At 38.1% G+C, this 18,627-nt stretch overlaps 1 long non-coding RNA gene across 1 annotated transcript; it reads right to left on the bottom strand.

Moving 5' to 3' along the window:
* Positions 1-1,020: 1,020 nt before the first annotated feature.
* LOC116720646 (uncharacterized) lies at positions 1,021-5,942 on the bottom strand. Its single transcript, XR_004339435.1, has 2 exons — positions 5,821-5,942; positions 1,021-1,328 (listed from the first exon to the last, which is right to left on the bottom strand). It is a non-coding gene; the product is annotated as an uncharacterized LOC116720646 (long non-coding RNA).
* Between the last annotated feature and the right edge of the window lie 12,685 nt (positions 5,943-18,627).

Raw genomic sequence — 18,627 nt, forward strand, 5'->3', positions numbered from 1 at the left:
TCTTACCGTTGTTATTAGGTTTGGAGGAGCCACACAGACAGGGTTGAGTCCTCATATATCCAAGACCACTTTTACTTTCAAGAATGGCATTTAGTTAGGTAGTTATGTGAATATTTTTATTAGTAGATTACTTCTGAAACAACTTCCATGTTTACTTTATAGCTATTCCATAATTAAAAACTCAGCGTGATGCAAGAGATGACTGAGTTTGAACAGAATGTCTTTCAACTCTTTTTCCTGTATTCTCTGCCATCCTTCTATCTGTCCTTAATAATGTTCTTAATAATGAGTGCGGACATCCACAGACCTGAGACAGACATGAGAAAGCCCTGGGAGGAGCACCACAGCCAACCCCTGACACTTCCTTCCGTCCCCCATCCTGAACAGGATTAGTCAGGCACAGAAGTATATACATATATTTATGTTGGTGCATAACGTGTCTAATCTCAGTACTTTCTACTGAACTGAGCATTTTAAGAAAACTTTTGTAAATAGGAGAGTGGAAGGCATTGTGTTAATATCCGTTTGCATTTTAACTGTTCTCATGTCAAACCGCCGGTTTTCCTATTTTTCTGCGACAAAGTCAATTATTTTAAGAAGAGGAACTATTGTTATATTCCACACACAGGGAGAACATTTGTTTAGGTGCATTTATACCCTCACACACACACCCACACGCACGCACACCCACACACACATAAAAAACCCATACAATCCTCCCTTGCCTCTCTACCTGCAGACAGTGTGGAGAAGAGATAAGGCTGCATCAAATACACAGCATAGTATTGATTTCCATGCCAGCCAATCTCACCCAATCAAAAAAGGTCACGCTGTGTAGAAATCAAAACGGGCCTTCTTTGTTTCAGAATTGCATGCTGGGTAGCCTTCAGGCAGACAGACTCTGTGAGTTAGCTAACCACCTAACACGGCAAACAAAACTGGAAAACAATAATGACATCTGACTAAGGTACCTGCTGCCAGTCCATCGGTATGTAGATTTTATTTATTGATGTTGTTTTCTCCCATGCATGTTGAATGCACATTGTGAAACTTTTTTTTTTTTTTTTTTTAGCTCCGTGCGATGTTTTCCAAACTCAGCCTGCATCTCAGGACATGATAAACAAGACAACTATTCAAAGCTTTGACACTGACGTGCAACCCTCACATTTCTGTATGTGATGACATTAAAGAAGGCGGGGCTTTTTAAAAAACGTGTTTATTTAGCTCCATCTCCACATTCAGCTGATGTGTCATTTCAGGTTGATCTTCAGACCTTCTTTCATGCTGTGGCCCTGGTGTTTGCCTTTCGATTCTCCGTCCACTTGACCCTGCAGACCACATCATAGAAAAGCAGGCGAAAAGTTTTTATATCACCAGCAATAACACAGGCTGAAGTTTTATCTGCACAACTAATGCGCATGTGGCCTTGCCCAACTCCACTCCCATCAATCACGCATCCCAGAAGATTTCCACTTGACTCACGCTGTGGTTGCAACAAGCAACAAAATGGTTCTGGAAGATGTTAAACCAAAGCTAAAAATGGGGTAAGTTATACTACTTTTTATTTATGTTTTGTGTAATGAAACTTCTGATCGTTGGGTGTTCTTGTGGTTTTTCCTTTGAAACATTATTTTAAAAACCTGAGGGAGAATTCGGACAATGTTTATGTGTCTACAAAATGCTTCAGTAACATAGTAACATGATAAACAACAAGACAAAAACAAAACAAATGTGTGTGCATTTTTTCCCTAAGTAAACAAAGTGCAAATGATTGTCATTTGAGAGGAAATAAAAATAAAATCTTTTTTGAGGTAGCATCGAGAAACTACATAGCAAAAATGAAATAAAATGTCTAGAGGAAATATTCAACTAAATAAGAATATATATTTGGTATTACTATTTTAGATTAGTCTGGTCACCTAAAGTAACCGTACAAGGGGAGCCCAAACCAAGTAATTAGTGCATACTATATACTACACACGCATTCAAGAAACAGTTATTTTGGTAACTCAGTTCATTAACTGAAACATTTTATTCAGATTAAATACAGAGAACAATATTTTCAATCCTTTATTTCTGTTAATTATGATGCTTATGGCTAATAAAACCTATTTATTACTGGGAATATTTATCAGACCAATAAAACCTTTAGTACAGAAATGTGGGCCTAATCAAAAGTATGTTTAATACTTGCTTAAAGGCAGTGATAATCTGAGAAACGAACCTCATCAGAACACATATTCTAAGCTGTAGATAATGTCTGTACATGAACATCCTTTTCAGTAGGCTGGTACTTCTGCTTTAGCAATAGATTTTATATACATTCTCTCTTTTCATTAGATGTAATCTGTATTACTCATGATTAAATCATTCTCTGTTTTGTTAACCAGTACAATTGGTTATGGTGACATTTTGAGCTGAATTACTGAAATAAATCACTGATATTCTAATTGATTGGGACAATCTTTAGAAATATTGACGTTTACATGTGTTGACAGCATAAAAAAGAAAATATTTACTTGCTGTTGTACTTTGTTGGATTATAATCTAAACATGATTGTTTCTGTTTTTCCCCATTTTCCCCACTTGTTTGCTAAGTCCCCTAAAAAAGATAAATAAATAAAAACAACCCATTCTTGTTTTTTGTTCAGGCAGCCAGCTTGACCTTCCCAAAGCACAATTGCTTTCCTCTCCAAGCTCTCCTTTTCCCTGGTATGCTAATTTCCTGTGATGATCAGAAGGACACATGGATAAAGGTGCTTTGCTCTAAACTCTTTTTAGTTATGTTGTTGCCATAGGAACATAAAACTGAAGGCCAAATCAATGTGGCTTCTCTCATTTGCATGGGGAAACAGGAACCTTACACAGAAACAGAAGAGGGGAAAAAAGCGTCAGAATGAAAAGAGGTTCAGACAGAGGGGGAAAACGATTCCCATCCCACTCTGCCGAACATCACACTTTCTTCAGCGTTATCTAGTTCAACAGGAATATCTACTATTTATGGGGACTACAGTTTAAACTTCCTCCAAGTGAGGCTGTTCATTTCCTAAAGAACAAAGAAAAAAACATCCCAAATTTATTTTTTCTTATCTGAAACCTGTTAGTTGATCTCTGCAACACCAGAGTGTAGCTCCTATTCTGCACTATTCACTTGATATGCACCCTGCATGCTGCATGCTCCACTTTGAAGTTGTTCACAGGGTTATGGAGCTGTGATTATCATGCCCTGACAACCTTTCCACTCCTGCTCTGCACCGCATGCTGTTGACTGTCGGATCCAGAGAGTTACAGCCCCAGCCTTGTTCAAACCTCCTCCAACCAACCGCAGTCCAAGTCCCATTCCAATTCAACTTGTGAATGCCTAATTAGTTGATAATTAGCTTGGCTCCTCTATACCCCACTCCCTCTATCTCTAACATTTATCAGGTTCCCAGACTGGGCAGCTGTTAATGATTTAATTTATTCTCCCCAATCTGTCGGTTGCATAAAGATCTAGTTTGTGCAGATGCATGAAATGAAATATGTTGCTATGCTCCCAGAGCAGCGAGTCTGAGAAGGAAGTGCAGGACTCCCCCTTTTTTCTGCACATCTTTAGTCTAATAATCATTCTTCCTGACTGATTGGAGGTAGTAGTCTCCTCCCATCCGTCTAGTACTACAACCAGCAGATGTTTGGGGAATGTCACATGAGACTTCAACAATTTTACTATTCCACATGCTACACTGAAGGTGAGAGAGAGTAAAAGGTTAATATCAGAAAGCCATGTTTGTTTACTCTGAAATCACGTTTGATCGCGAGAGGTTTTACGAGATTTCGTGTCTGACATCTGAATGACCATAATGAAATCTGTTGGCGTATGAGGTGTTGTATTTACCGTGTGGCTGTACAAAGCACAGGACCAAACCTGGTATATCTATAATTTTTTTAGTGTCATATGTGGGTCTGTCAGGTTTTGAAAAACGGCTGAGAATTTTAAAATCTTGCCATGTGAACCAGGCAGTAGGTGTTCGAAAATGAAATAAAAAAATTAATTGTATTTTGTTCAGGCTGTTCCTTTTAAACAGAGTTGGTTTATTTTATCCTTTTGATGAGTCAATTTCTTTCAAGGCAAATGTTGTACTAGAAAACTATTTGAAAACCTCAACGGAACAGTCTACAGACTCCAGAGAATACACACATACATATTTAGAGTTTGCAATGTTCAAATCAATGTTGCTATCTTAAGTTAGTTAATCAATATACTGAATCTATCAAGTTTCAACTTTTTATGGTGCCCTTTGCTTGGATCAGCAGATTGTTTGTGAGGCAGCTGAGTCCTTGAGCAACAGGACTTCCCAGCTTTAGTCCACGCAAGTTACAATTTATAAGGTTTGAGATGAGATGAAATCTTTATTTATTTTTGAACAAGTCAAATGTCAGAGAAAAGACTGACATTATTAAGAAAAATTTGACCAATTATAACAAAAGTAAATATTTTCAGAAATGTTAAAAACGTCAGGAATTCCAGTAGCATTGCTCTTTGGTCACGTTTGTTAGCCCCCATACTTTGCAACTTTAACTTTAACTTTCTTTTTCTCCCATGACACAATTTTCTCGAATCCTGGTCACGGGTCTTTGTGCATTCAATCTCCTGTGCTGAACTGGCGACCTTTCCAAGGCGCACAGTGCCTCTCCCCGGATGACTGGTGGAGACCAGGACCCCACACCGTCTCCACAATCCTGTCAGGATAAGTGGGTATGGATAATGGATGGAAATTACTGAGCTACAATTCATCTTGGGAAAGAATAAATAGGATATTCCGTTTTTCTTTTTAATTGATTGATCCTTTTCAGTGATGTAGAAATACGACTCTGTAACTTTAGGGTCTTTTTCAAGAAAAAAAAAATTATTTACTGAAACATTTCACTGTTAAGACTGATCATTTTTCAACTCACGGAGCAGGTGTAAAAAAATGCACTGTTTCTGATTAAAGTTTATAAACATGCATCAGAATCGGGTAAAACTGATCATTGGAGTTTGAAGTTGTATAAAATCTGTAGTTGGTGTAACAACTATGAGTAATGAAACAGACATGAAGTAATTCTGGGAATTCTGAGCCTTAGTCATACTCAAAGAAAAAACGTTTGATCCCATTAACTCAGCACAAGGTTAACAGGTTGGGTGGGTTTTGTAAGTTCTAGCATCTAGCATGAATGGAGAGATGCCTGAAATTCATAACTCACGTCCAAATCTTTAGGATGTTGAAAGAAAACATTCAATGATTCAAAACTGGCAGCAACTACATAAATTCCTCCACCAGCTCCCACCCAGTGGGATACAGCCAAGGGTCAAGGTAGTTGAAAAGGGAAAACTAAATCAGGTTTGGCTACATCCCTAGGAAGCACAGTGTTTGCAACCCTGACATGTAATTACCTCCCACCAGCCCCCTGTTTCTGCTTGACACAGCACAGAGACATTGCAGACATCTAGCATGCTGCAGCCGTTAATTACATCACCTCCAAAGTTGTTTTTCCACCTCCATGTAGCAACGAGCGTTCCCGGAAACAAATCTTCACCCTGAATCAGGAGTCGGGACAAAATTACGCACATTCCCAGAATGTGAAAATCATCTCTTTCAAGGGAGAAACTCAAGGAATTTTGTTGAAGCAAAGTCAGAAGATTTGTGGCACAGCAAAGTCTGGGAGTGGAATTCAACGTAGCAAGCCAGAACCTCTTGCCATACTTCACACAAGGGGCCAAATTACTTATGATGCAGTCATTGTTTTCTAAGGCCAAATAGATTAGCCTTAAAGGAGGTCCTGGCTGTGGAATTCACTCACCAGGCATCTGGATCCACGTGGTAGCTTTGTGTGATATCTCTCAGGCAGGAGTGGAGTAAACATGGAGTAAACACCGACGTCATCTGAGGGAGCTGAGGAACAGTGACATCAGTGGGAAATGGAGCAGAGCACAGCTTTACAGTAGATGTTAACCCTGAGATGCAGACATGTTTGCATTTATGTACAGTACAGACCAAAAGTTTGGACACACCTTTCTAATTCAATGGGTTTTCTTTATTTTCATGACTATTTATAAGGCAATAAATCCCACTTATTAACCTGACAGGGCACACCTATGAAGTGAAAACCATTTCAGGTGACTACCTCTTGAAACTCATCAAGAAAATGCAGAGTGTGTGCAAAGGAGTAATCACAGCAAAAGGTTGCTACTTTGAAGAAACTAGAATATAAGGGGTATTTTCAGTTGTTTTACACTTTTTTGTTTAGTGCATATTTCCACATGTGTTATTCATAGTTTGATGCCTTCAGTGTGAATCTACAATGTCAATAGTCATGAAAATAAAGGAAACTCATTGAATTAAAACATGTGTCCAAACCTTTGGTCTGTACAGTATATCCCTTGAACTAATCCATACTTTGTCACGTTACAACCATCGTCAAAGCATTTCATTGGGATTTGTGTGATAAACTCCTTAGTTATGAAGAGGAATGCAAACAACATACGGTTTTTAAATATTTTTCAAAAAATAAAAAATCGAAAGTTGTGGCGTCCATTCATATGCAACCCCTCGTTACTCTGACATGAAAAAACTACATAGTATCTTAAATCAACTTAATATGTATTCATTAATTTGTGTTGATTTATTAAATAATGCCAAAAGAAAATATCTAGAGGTTTGTGAAATTTTAAGATATTTCAAAGGTTTGGAAACATAAAAAAAAAGTCCCACTGCAGAACTTTCTACTCCAAAGGCCAATGGACCATCTTATGTTATGCACTGTCTACAGTAGACCAGGTTCCTTTGTTTTTTTTTTTTTCTTTTTTGGTAAGGTACAAATTTTTAAAAAGGGTTGTGGGAAATACGATTCATAATCAAAGTCACCCAGCTTATACATATCACTGCAAATTACTTTTGTCAATAATAGCATAAGATTTGGACACTGGTCTGGTAATGGAGTGTGTTTCTGGATGTGTCATCTGCATGCATCCGTCTGTCTGTCATGCTGTTATCTTATTTGTTATGGTACAGTTTGCAAGAGAGGGCTAACTGAACTGTCTGAGAAAAGACTCCTTAAAAACCGTTTTCTGATTGCTTATCTTCAGGTCATGTGGGTGTTAAGCTGCATGGTTACCATTGTGTCATCACTGTTTTGCTATGATAGTCATCAGTGTATCATGACACCACAGTCGAGACTGGGGGTCTTGATGTACACTTTTAAATGTACAGCATCAGAGTCTATGACTGAAGTAATCTCTCTTTGTCTACAAGTCATATGGTTTCATTTTCTTTGTGCATGGCTTGAAAACGTCATTATCGACTGGACTCTGCACATTTTGCATTGATCTAACAAGTAAACAAGTTTTACCAAGCAATCACACTTTACAATGACTATTATCACAGTTTCAGAGAGAGTGCTGCTGCTGTTCTCCATGTGGGGGTGAGCAGCTGAAACCCTAGACATTACAAACTGTGGCGTTAAAAGCAAAGTCCAAAGTTTACTTAATTGGAAAACAACTTTTCTGTAAGTCTGGTCGACACACAGTAAACTGGAGCAGCATTAAAACCGATCTCGAGTCAAACATTTCCATGGTACCATCATAGCGAAACTCAAAGAAGTAAATGACTGAGATCAATGTGGACAAAAACATCCAAATCTATCTTTGAGACCTGTCTTTAGTTTAGACAATGTTTTACTTCATTTGACTAGGACTTTTGTTTGCACTTTAAGCAAGCAAAACAAGTGGGTTGTTTGGTTTCTTGATTTAGGCTGCATGTTAATCAAATTTAATTGAATTAAATAAAACTTCACACTTATTTACCAGAAATCTTCAATCAGCTGTACTAGAGCAGAGAGGAGGCAGTGCAGACCTTCCTATTCAAGTGAAACGGCAGGTGTTCCTGCAAGCACAGACACACATTTACACACACTCCTCAGTTATAGCCTAATTGACGCTGCTTTTCTGGACATTGACCAGGTGTTACCTTCATCTTGTTCACATACCTGTCCCCCCAGCCACCTGACTTTGGAGAATGAAAGCCTTAGTTAATTTAGGCTGTGGCTTCCTCTTTCAAACTGCCTGCTGCTCTCTTTGATCTGCTGGCAGCGCATTTGATCTTTACTGAGGCTGTTAACAGCGCCAATGAATTAGGCTATTGGCTCCAGACAAAGTCTGTCCTAATTGCCATCCCCTCAACTTAAGAAATGGCCCAGGCCTTCAGGCCTTCAGGCCTTTGCAGTAGACTGTCCTAAACCAATGCACACATCTTTACACTGATAACCTTAAATAGAGGCATCTAAACCTATTTTAAGATTCATATTCATTTCATTCTACTTTATACTATTCTTATACAGATTTAAATACTTCTCTACTCTCTTTGTTTATTTCTGTAAAATACAAACATGTAGCCCTGTGGTAAACTGAGGTTACTGTAATGACGTATGTTGAGGTTAATAGAAATCTTACATAGTTCAAGACAAGACCCAAATATATTAAAAGTGAACGTTTATTTACTAATGCATAACATTGGTGATAACTATGGATTTCATATTCTTGTCTCTGGAAGAAATACAGCAGTATTTTCCTTTACTTTAATATTTCAATAATTTAAAGGGTAAATGTAGCTATTAAGTAATTTGCTTACTTAGTAATTAAAACTGTATTATTTGTAAATCAACTAAGAGCATTATTTTATGTAAATATTGCAATTGAAAGAAGTATTAGTGTGACGTAAGATGCACTGTGTATTTTATTTGGCTTTGCCATTTGATTGGTCACTGAGACAATCCGTCCGGTGCGTGACTCGTGATTGGTTGAGAGAAGAGGAGGCGGGAGGAGGAAGGACAGGAGAACCGTGATGGTAGAGAACGGAGGGCGAGAACGAGCGGACAAGAAGTGAAGAAAACACACTCAAGGGAGAGGAAAACTGGACAAAAGTACGGAAGAGGACGAAATTCGGGAGACGTAAGAAGAGCTTGGTCGCCGCGAAAGGGACAGGACCAGAGGAGATAGACGCAAGTAGTCCTGACGAGTTTTGAGCTAAGCTAAGTGAGCTAAGCTAAGTGAGCTAAGCTAAGTGAGCTTAGCTAAGTGAGCTAGCCGCTTCAGCACCACTTGTTCAGCTGCGTTCAACGGAAGTCGAGGAGAGGACGAGTGACTTGCAACGTTCTCAATGTTTTGCAAGTGAATTTCGACTCATTGTTTTTCTAACAGGCCTGCAACATTTTCACACTTTCCTGGAGGTCGTGAGTAACAAACTGACTGGGTTATATTTTGTTTAGAACTGTATATTGATATAATTGGACATTTCTTGTTCTGTCCTGGTGCTGTGGAAAAACAAAAAGGGTGGCCGTTAATATTTTATTTATCCTGCCTTCTGTAAAGAGGTTTATGTTTGTTTAGATCCTATTGAAGGGTCTTTCAACTACAAAGCTACGGTGGTGACTAAATAATAGGTTTTCTGTCATTTTAGTTTAATAAAGTTAGGCTGAATCATTTTGCCTAAAATTTCGGCATTCCTCTGGGTCGTATTTGTCATAAGGTAGGTCATTGGTGCCGCACACTGATTGGGGTACCGGACTGATGTCGAACCCAAGCACCCTCCATCTTAGTTTTCACGAATAGAATGGAAAAAGGTGCTACAAACAAAAAAAGGAAATTATAATATTTAGGAAGAACAATCTATTGACGCGTTAGCAGTACGATTTGGTTCTGCAGAAACACAAAGGCAAATTCACTACACATCAAAAACATATTCATAAATCCAATGATTTGTACACCAATATCAGACAGCTTTTTTAACAGAATCCGCTTTAACCTTTCATTTAGTCCACTTAAAACATTTATGTGTTCCCGCTGAGACCTATGTGAATCATAAACTATGAGCATGCTCTGTAATCTACATCTAATCTGATTTTGTTTTAAACACGGCCTGTGAGTACAACTGCAGATTCCCACCAAACACTATGAGGGTGTTTGAAAAAGACTCGCAGTCCTGCCCACATTGACTGTCAGAGACAAAATCTCCCGGATTGCCTTGTTCCTTTATCGACCTGGAGCCACAGAGGTGATAACAACAAACAAAACGAAAATGTACTTTCCCGGAAACAGCTGCAGAAATATGTTATCACCATGAAGTAATAATAATTTGGTAAATGTAGAATTTCAAAATATAACACTTGCTTTCATGCACCACAAATTTGGAACAAACTTCCAGAAAACTGCAAAACAGCCGAAACACTGAGTTCTTTTAAATCAAGACTAAAACTCCACCGGTTTAGAGTTGCATTTAAAACATTATAAATGAAACATTAATCAACATTTTGATCTGTAATGACGGCATTTGACAATTACTGACTGTGTTCTACAACTTTGTATTTTTCTATGTGTGTTTTTAAGATATAAAGCACTTTGAAATGCCTTGTTGCTGAAATGTGCTATGCAGATAAATCTGATTGATTTTATGTAGAAAACACAAAGCTAGAAAAGAGATGTCGCAAAAACCGTTAAGTTGAAAATTATGCTGTAAAAATGAAAGCATCAAACATGAATGGATACAAATAAATCACAACTAATACAAATGCATTTATCTTTAAAGTATAAGTATCTTAACTGTAACTAATAATAAACTACACACAAACTAATCATTATCCTACAGTTAAGTATGTTGGAGTAAAGTTGATAAAAGATCAGATTATTTATCACTAAAGCTGCTGTCACACTTTTTCTTATCTTCTTTAGCATGCTGGTGTATCAACAACAATTTTATCTTTAATCCAGAGAAATAAAGTAGAAAGTGTGTTTGTGTAAAAGTCACGTCCTGTCATGAATACAAAATGTTTGCATCATTTATGATGTGCATCTGCTGCATACGGTATACTATATTGTGTGTGGTCAAAGTAAAGCATTTTAGTGATGAATTTCCATTTTTAACAAAATTAATGAATTCTCAATGCTTTATTAATAGCCTATGAGTGATTCTAAAAGACCAAACAAATGTAAGTTGTAACTTAGTCAATACCACCACATTTTCTACAGTATTTACATAAATATATAAATCAACTGCCCAAATACAGTACAGACCAAAAGTTTGGACACACAGTTGTGTCCAAACTTTTGGTCTGTACTGTATATCAGTGCCAGCTACAAAACAAGGGGAAAATATTGATAGTGAGATAAGAGAAATATTTCTAAATGCACAATAATCAGAACACAAGAATAAACTAAGGAACTAAATACAAAGGAATCACAATAACATTAATGAACACAGAGAAATCAATTGAAGACAACAAAACTAGTGAATAAAAATTAAGAACATCGAGAAAATGATGAAAACATACGTCAAAAGCAAAACCCAAACATTCAAGGATCATAACAGGCATATCAAAGTGTCATAGAGTCAAAAAAATTACTACCACACTAACATTTTATGTTTTCTGTCAATGGAGAAAGATGTAAATAAATCCTTACACTATATACCATAGAGGCATAAAAACAGGACAACTAAAAACTTTCGTCATTGTTGTTGATCTTATTTCAATGTGTGTGGTTTCTTTTCTTATGAGTCAGCTGGTTTAATTTCTTCCTCTGAGGAAAAATGACGCACTTGTATACAGGAATGAAGTTATTGTACAGATTTTTTCTGTCAGTCCTGCTTCAGATTTTATGTTGTGGGAGTCAGAGACGCCTCAGAGCTGTCTGTGTGGGCACTGAGGAATGTTCTGCATGGACGTATGGATGTGGTTGATATGTAGACACGCTGAGATCAGCAGCACATGCACAAGCGCACCCCCATGCACACGCTCACGCACACACACACGCACACATATGATAGCTGCTTTATGGAATTTGGAATGCCGAGGTTTTTTACACCTTTTGATGAATAACTTATTTAATTAAAGATTTGGAGCTAAAGCTTGGGGTTGATGTTAACAGGAAGCCATTTTTTAAACATTTCTATATATTTGTTTTACTGCCTTTGTAATAAAGCATTGACTGGCATTAATGTTGCTTCATTGACACCACGCGGGCAGAAACAATGACTTTTGTTTGTGTTCCTTTCAGAAAAGTCAGACTTGCCTCAAGCATAATCATTAAGACATTATTGACTAAATTCACAAAGTTCAACAGCAAATGGTAAATATGGCAAAATCAAGCAACCTAAAAATAGCTGTAAATGAAGGGCAGCTTCCTGCTAAGCTGCTTTATATGCAACTTTACTATGTCTTTTATTTGAACAAGTTTTTTTGCATTAAAATACTAGAACCTGACCAGTATACTTATGTTATACCATGGTAATTCACCCATGAAATCACCCAGAGCTCTGCAGTCTTTTGTTATGGTTTTTGTCTCATTTTTATTCACAGCCAAGAAAAATAAGAAGGCGCAGCAAAACAGCCAGCAAGCAGATGAATACAGAGAGAACTGTGCAAAGGCAGAAAAAGAACAAAAAAATCAAAGCACTTTCATATCAAGACATCAAACGTAGTATGCAATGAAACGCCATGCCACAGCTCACTTTAATTGACACTTTGACAACCTCAAACTTTGAATGAAAACAGGAATATAGAAAAAAGGATGGATGGACAGGGAGAGGAAGGGAGAATGAGAGATGACAGAAAGATTAGTCTAATCTAACAACAATTATGGAAAGGCAGAAAGGCTGAAATGGCCTGCCAGATGGGACTTTCATCAGATCATGTGCTTTGCATTATATCTTGATTAATCATTAAAAAAAAAGACAACCTGATCTTTATCTCTGGTCCTCATTTTATAGCTGTGAAAATGCTGTTCAGGTGAAAGACAAAAGTGCGCCCTCCTCTTTGAACAAACTTCACGTGTGATTTTAATTGTGTTGCTTATTTTATCAAAGCGCCATGATTCCAAAATTGTGTTTTTGACATTAGTGGAATTTTCACCCAAGTTTTGAGAACATTTGTAATTAAAATACTTCTATTGACTAATTCTAAAGTCAAGAGTTCAAAGTATTTGCTGTGAGAAAGTATGTATAATTTGAAAAAAAAAAACAACAAAAAAACTGGTCTGTAACCAATGTTACACAAAGACTTTGTTGAAGTTCTCTTTGAAAGGACCAGCGGTCTACATAATCTAGAAAATGCCAGATTTGTTTAAGTCTGCTTGTAAATCTGAATTTGTTGCTAAACTTGGAAAGGATTGTTCACTGAATCTGACAGAGCTTGAACAGTTTTGGAGGGAAGAATGGGGTAAAATTTCAGTGTCCTGATGAGCGAGTATGATTCAGACATGTTCACACAGACTCTGTGCTGTAATTGCAGCCAAAGGTGCATCTAATAAACACTGACTTGAAATATGTAACTTATTTTGTTACATGTTTTTAGTTAAATCTGTTTATTTTCTAGAAACCACTTTTCATATCGAAGTTTTTTGAGGGATGTTTTTCTTTGGTCATAAAAAGCCACGTTGTATTGGTCATTATTGATTTATAAAAGCGATAATAGGGTAAAATAGTCAAGGGAGTGAATACATTTTATAATGACTGCAGTTGTTTTACTTCCCTCTCTAGAAATAAATGAAAGAAAGACAGCAAATTAATACATAAAGACCTAACCTATGTCCCCATAGTTTTACCAAAGAGCAGAAATCAGCAAATGCAAATAGATCTTCTCAATTTGAGCAGTGGTTGTACCTCGTGAAGCATTTTGTCCAAACTCTTCCCCAGCGCTTCTTTCCACATTATAGCTCCAGATGATCTAATTACTGCTGTCCTTGGACGTTTGGGTGAGGAGATGAAAAGGAAACAGACATATTTTTTATCATCCCTAAGTTTTGATGTGAGAACACATGATGGCACATCCTTATCGGATTTATCTTCCAAATTAGTAAAACTAAATGAAATGAAGCAGATCAAACAAGATGAAGGAGTCATTTAATTGCATTACACACCCACAGTCCACTTCCTGCATCAAGCTATCCTGTTTTGTCTGCTGGAATTGACATTTTGATGAGGAGATGGATAACAACGCTGCCGTAGATTATGGATTTTATCGCTCCTCATTTCCCCAGTCATGACTCTATGCATAATCCCTTCCCCTAAATACTTCTTTAAGCATCGACCAAACCCAGTCATCGTCACTTGTCTCAAACTTCACCAATTCTGTAAGAAACTTACTTTATTCACTGCTGAAAGTTGAGAAGTGTGCTGCAAACTCAAAGACAAAAGCGAACACAGATAATGACTCATGCCATCCTTTGAGGGCAACAAAAAGGAAAAAAAAAAAACAAGGCAGATTGTGAAATGCCACCTCGTGACTTTTTGGAGGAGCTAATCTATTCCATTTAATGTAGTTCAGAGGGGCTCGGGCTGCGCACTGAAGACACAAGGCAGGATTAGTCGTCATATGGCGGTGGCAAGATGAAAGGAGATAAACCCCTTAGCCTCGTTCTTGGATGACTTTATATATTTATTTCCCTCAAGTCTCTTCCCAACGTTTGAAAAAGGATTTAGCAGCAAAGACACTTAAGTCTCTGGAATTTAATCTTTTTTCCCTCTTTCAAATAAATTTTGTCTGTGTGAGCTTTTGCGTTTTATGAAGTTTAGTTCAGGCAGGCTGGAATGACAGAATAATGGGTGCTAACTATATAGCGTCCTGGAAAAGTATTCATACTGCTTGAACTTTTTCCCATTTTCCCAGGCCATGACGACAGACTAAAACATATTTTATTGGGATTTGGTGCAATAGACAAAGGACTGTGAAACTCCAGTCCTTGAGGTAATGGTGTCCTGCAACCTCTAGACGTTTTCCCTGGTTCAAAACATCCGAATCAAATGGTTGAACTGTCTCTTCAGTGTGCAGGCTCTAGAGTCCTGCCAACCATCTAATTATCTGATTCAAATGAATTGAAGCAGAGACACAAAGAAAAGTGTCAGGACTCCAGCACCAGAGAACTAGAGTTACACACCGTTGTTTAGACTAAGACAAAGTGCAGCATATTTGTTATATGGAAGTTTTCTTAGACATGGTTTTTAAAATATTTTACCTAAAAACCTTCTAGATTAGGGCATCCATTGGTATTCTCTTGTTTCTGATCATCTCAAACAGTCTAGAGCAACCAGTGAATGGTCTGTTATACAACACCCCAGCAAAACAACTCCAATGCAAAACTTCTTGTGGCTATAACATGACACAATATGAAAAAGACACTTGCAAGAGGATCATTTGTCATTGAAGCAGTTATTTGTAGTGTCTTACAAGATAGAATTAGAAAATTAGGACTTTGTGGTTCGGAAAGTGCTGTTTATGTCCAGTTTGTCCATCTGACCAGTCTGTTCTTTGGCGTCTTTTCTGTTGTCTATTGACTCTGCAGACCCCACATTCTGAGATGGGCCTGCTGAGGGGTGCTGACCCAGAGCTTTGGCCTCTGCACATCAAAGGCTCCTTATAGAGGATGTTAATATTTGCTCAGGTGGATCTCACAAGTCTCCCTCTCTGAACAGAAACTGCTCCAAGCTTATAAATATATCAGAGACCACAGGGACGTCTGGTCACCCTGTCCCTCTCTGACTGTTTGTGTGTGTGCTAGAGAACGGAGGGGATGAAGGAGATGACAAAGTGCGCTGTCGCAAAACACTCACAGCCATACAAACAGACCCGGCCCCTCTTCCAGTCTGTAACCTGCATTTGAACTCGCCTTTTTCCTTTATTCTTGGTGGCGTCCTGACCCGAGGGCGCCCTCTGCTCATGGGGTGGACACGGAGAGGACAGCTGGGGACAACAGGAGCCCTGTCCCAATCAAATGCCATCCTGCCCCCTGCTTCGTCTATCCCATGACCTCTCCATCGCCTTTGAACTTCTGTCACCTAATACTAAAGCAAGTGATCTCCTCCTTGTGATGTTGACTGTTTATCCAACAGTGTTGGAAATAAAAAGAGTTAAAATGGGTACAATGTTTCTTCTTTATGCACCTGGAGCATCTGCACTGGTTCTATCGCCTTTTTAGTGACATACCAGAAGCCTGAGCCCCGTCTTCCCAGTGATGCTTACAGCCCTGCTCATTGGATGACAGCTTAACTTGACTTGGCAGAGAGTGCTTGTTTACGCTCAGCTCCACGAATGAGATCTAACCCTCAGCTGCCTCCATCGTCAGCCAACACAGATAGTCAGACGAGGAATCTAGAAACTTCAGCGTCACATCAAAGGAGCTGGAAGCCAGTCAGCTCCACATCTGTGGAACAATCTGAGCTCCGAGACTGATCTGTTTCGTAACCCTCTCTATGACAATCTACAGACTGCTGAAGACCTGCAGGACTGTTTCTGCTGCTGTAGCAACAGTGTAACCAGGCCCCGGTCTAGCATGCAGTGCGTGTCTACAGATCGGGATCCCAGGCATCAATGGAGCTATGGTACAGTGACAAACTCAAGCACTTTTAAGAAGCAGTTTTCTTCCTTCTTTTAATAAAAGAAACAATCTGACAAGTAAGTTTTTTGGGGAGTACAGTTGAAACCCGTTGCGTCTACTGAAAAACAAGAACATTTTGTATTTATTCTACAAGGAATTGTTAATGAAACTGATATAATGTCTGACAAAGAGGAAAAAAAGCTAATGTGAGTTGCTAGTTTAAACACGTGCAATAAAGAAAATACTAGAAATATAGTGGTAAAACAAAAACTTAACTTTTCTCAGCAAGAAACTTAGCAAACAGGCAAGACGGATTGTCGGGGAACCTCAGTCATTCCTGCATCAAACTGACCCTTTTGGTCTACAGTTTACAATTTATCTGAAATCCAGTGCCAGGAAATCCAATACTGCTGTGGCTTTCAGTTCACCAGCAACCTGAACATGTTAAAAAAACAAGGTTTTCCACAGGGATTTGGTCTGTCAATCTGCATTTGGACAGGGGGAGGAGCAAAATGTCATTCTTTGATTGTATCTTTTTCTGAATAGCCTGTGAATGACGATAAGCCAAAGGGGACTGATAAATTTCAAAATATTGATCACTTGTTCTTATCAGTGAAACACAATATGCTGTCCTTCCTACTTGTCATTGTCCTTCAGACCTGTGATAGTCATTGCTTTTCTAAGGATAAAGTTTGTTTCAGGGCTTTTGATGTGAAAGTGAAGGAGTCATCTAGCATTGCCATCTAAAGACGATGTGGTATCGGCTCCAGGACAGCACAAACCCTCAGGGTCACCAGAGGATCCTGATTAACACACTGACTTCATGGTAAACGAATAGTAACAAGAGACAACTGGAGTCGTCTCGCGAGGTCCTCGAAACATTTCCTGTCCCAAAAGTAAACTTCCTCGCATTTTTGTGAAATGCGAGGAAGTTCTCCAGCGTCTGGAACATCAATCAATCACATGATTAATGTAATGTTATAATTCTCAAGAGTCTTGATTCTTTAATTTTCAGTAATAAAGAAGTATAGTAAAAAAAAAAAAAAAAAGAAGAAGAAGGCAACCAAAATGCATCCATTTAGGAAACGTTTGTAGCAGTGGTCACTTTTAACCATCTAGTTACTATCAAGACAGAGTATATGGGGTTTGTTTTACCTTTAAACTTTTTGTTACTCAGTGGAAAACCTAGAATAACCAACAAATTGATGGTTGGCGTTGTCTTGAAGAGAAGCACACACTGATGTTACATTTGTTATCATAATAATTGTAATATTATAATAATAATTATAATCCATAAAATCAAAATAAATTCAGGTCACCTGTATATGATTTTTGTCATTAGTGGGTGAACCCACTACGCTGTTCCTCCTTAGTCCTGATTCTGTTTAAGCACATTAGCCGCATGTATCATCTGAATGAAATTCATTTCTGTTCTTTCAGTAACTTACCCACAGGATGATCGGAGAAAGGAGTTCAAAGCTGCAGCTTATCTGTGCTCGATCTCCGGTCAAACAAACAACTAACATAAACAAGAACGACTGCGAAAAAACAAAAACAAAACACCAATCTGAGTCTTCGGTTAATATCTTTACATAGAAGAAAAAGTCTAAGTCACACAGTCAGGTTTTAAGGAAGTAGATACTCATACTAAATATTGACCCTTCAAAAAGCCAAACTGTCTCTGCGGTGGACGCTCACAGACACTCAGATGACATTATTTTGGAAGGGAATACCGTTCAAATGTGAAAAACGTGAAATATTGTGATGATGTCCAATAGGTTAATCACAGAGTCAAAAGGCCAGGCAACGTCTCTGCTTTTGTTTTGCTGTCATAACTCTTATAGTAGGTCACAAACATATTTCAGTGACTGATCAAAACAGACTCCCTCAAGGAAATTACAGAAGTGGAGGAACCATCTGCTCTGCAGGATGGGCATAATTAACTGCTCATAAATGAAACTGACAATACACTGCAAATGAATCCAAGCATAAATATTAGACCCCTCAATTATTAATAGATCTCTGACTGAATGAGTAAAGAGACAGATTCAGATTATAACTTTGTGTATTAAATTCACACAAACATATTCACAATTTTTTATCTTTTGTAAATCTACATGCTTCAACTTCACTGCTGGTACATCTGAATTTCTGCTACTTTGTGTTTGTCTCTAAAATTAAGTCCAGATAAAATATCTTAAGGTTTGTAGTTGTCTTGTAAAAAAACCCAAAGATTTTGCATCCGGGGC

The sequence above is a fragment of the Xiphophorus hellerii genome, chromosome 5 (assembly GCF_003331165.1).
Source record: "Xiphophorus hellerii strain 12219 chromosome 5, Xiphophorus_hellerii-4.1, whole genome shotgun sequence".
NCBI classification, from domain to species: domain Eukaryota; kingdom Metazoa; phylum Chordata; class Actinopteri; order Cyprinodontiformes; family Poeciliidae; genus Xiphophorus; species Xiphophorus hellerii.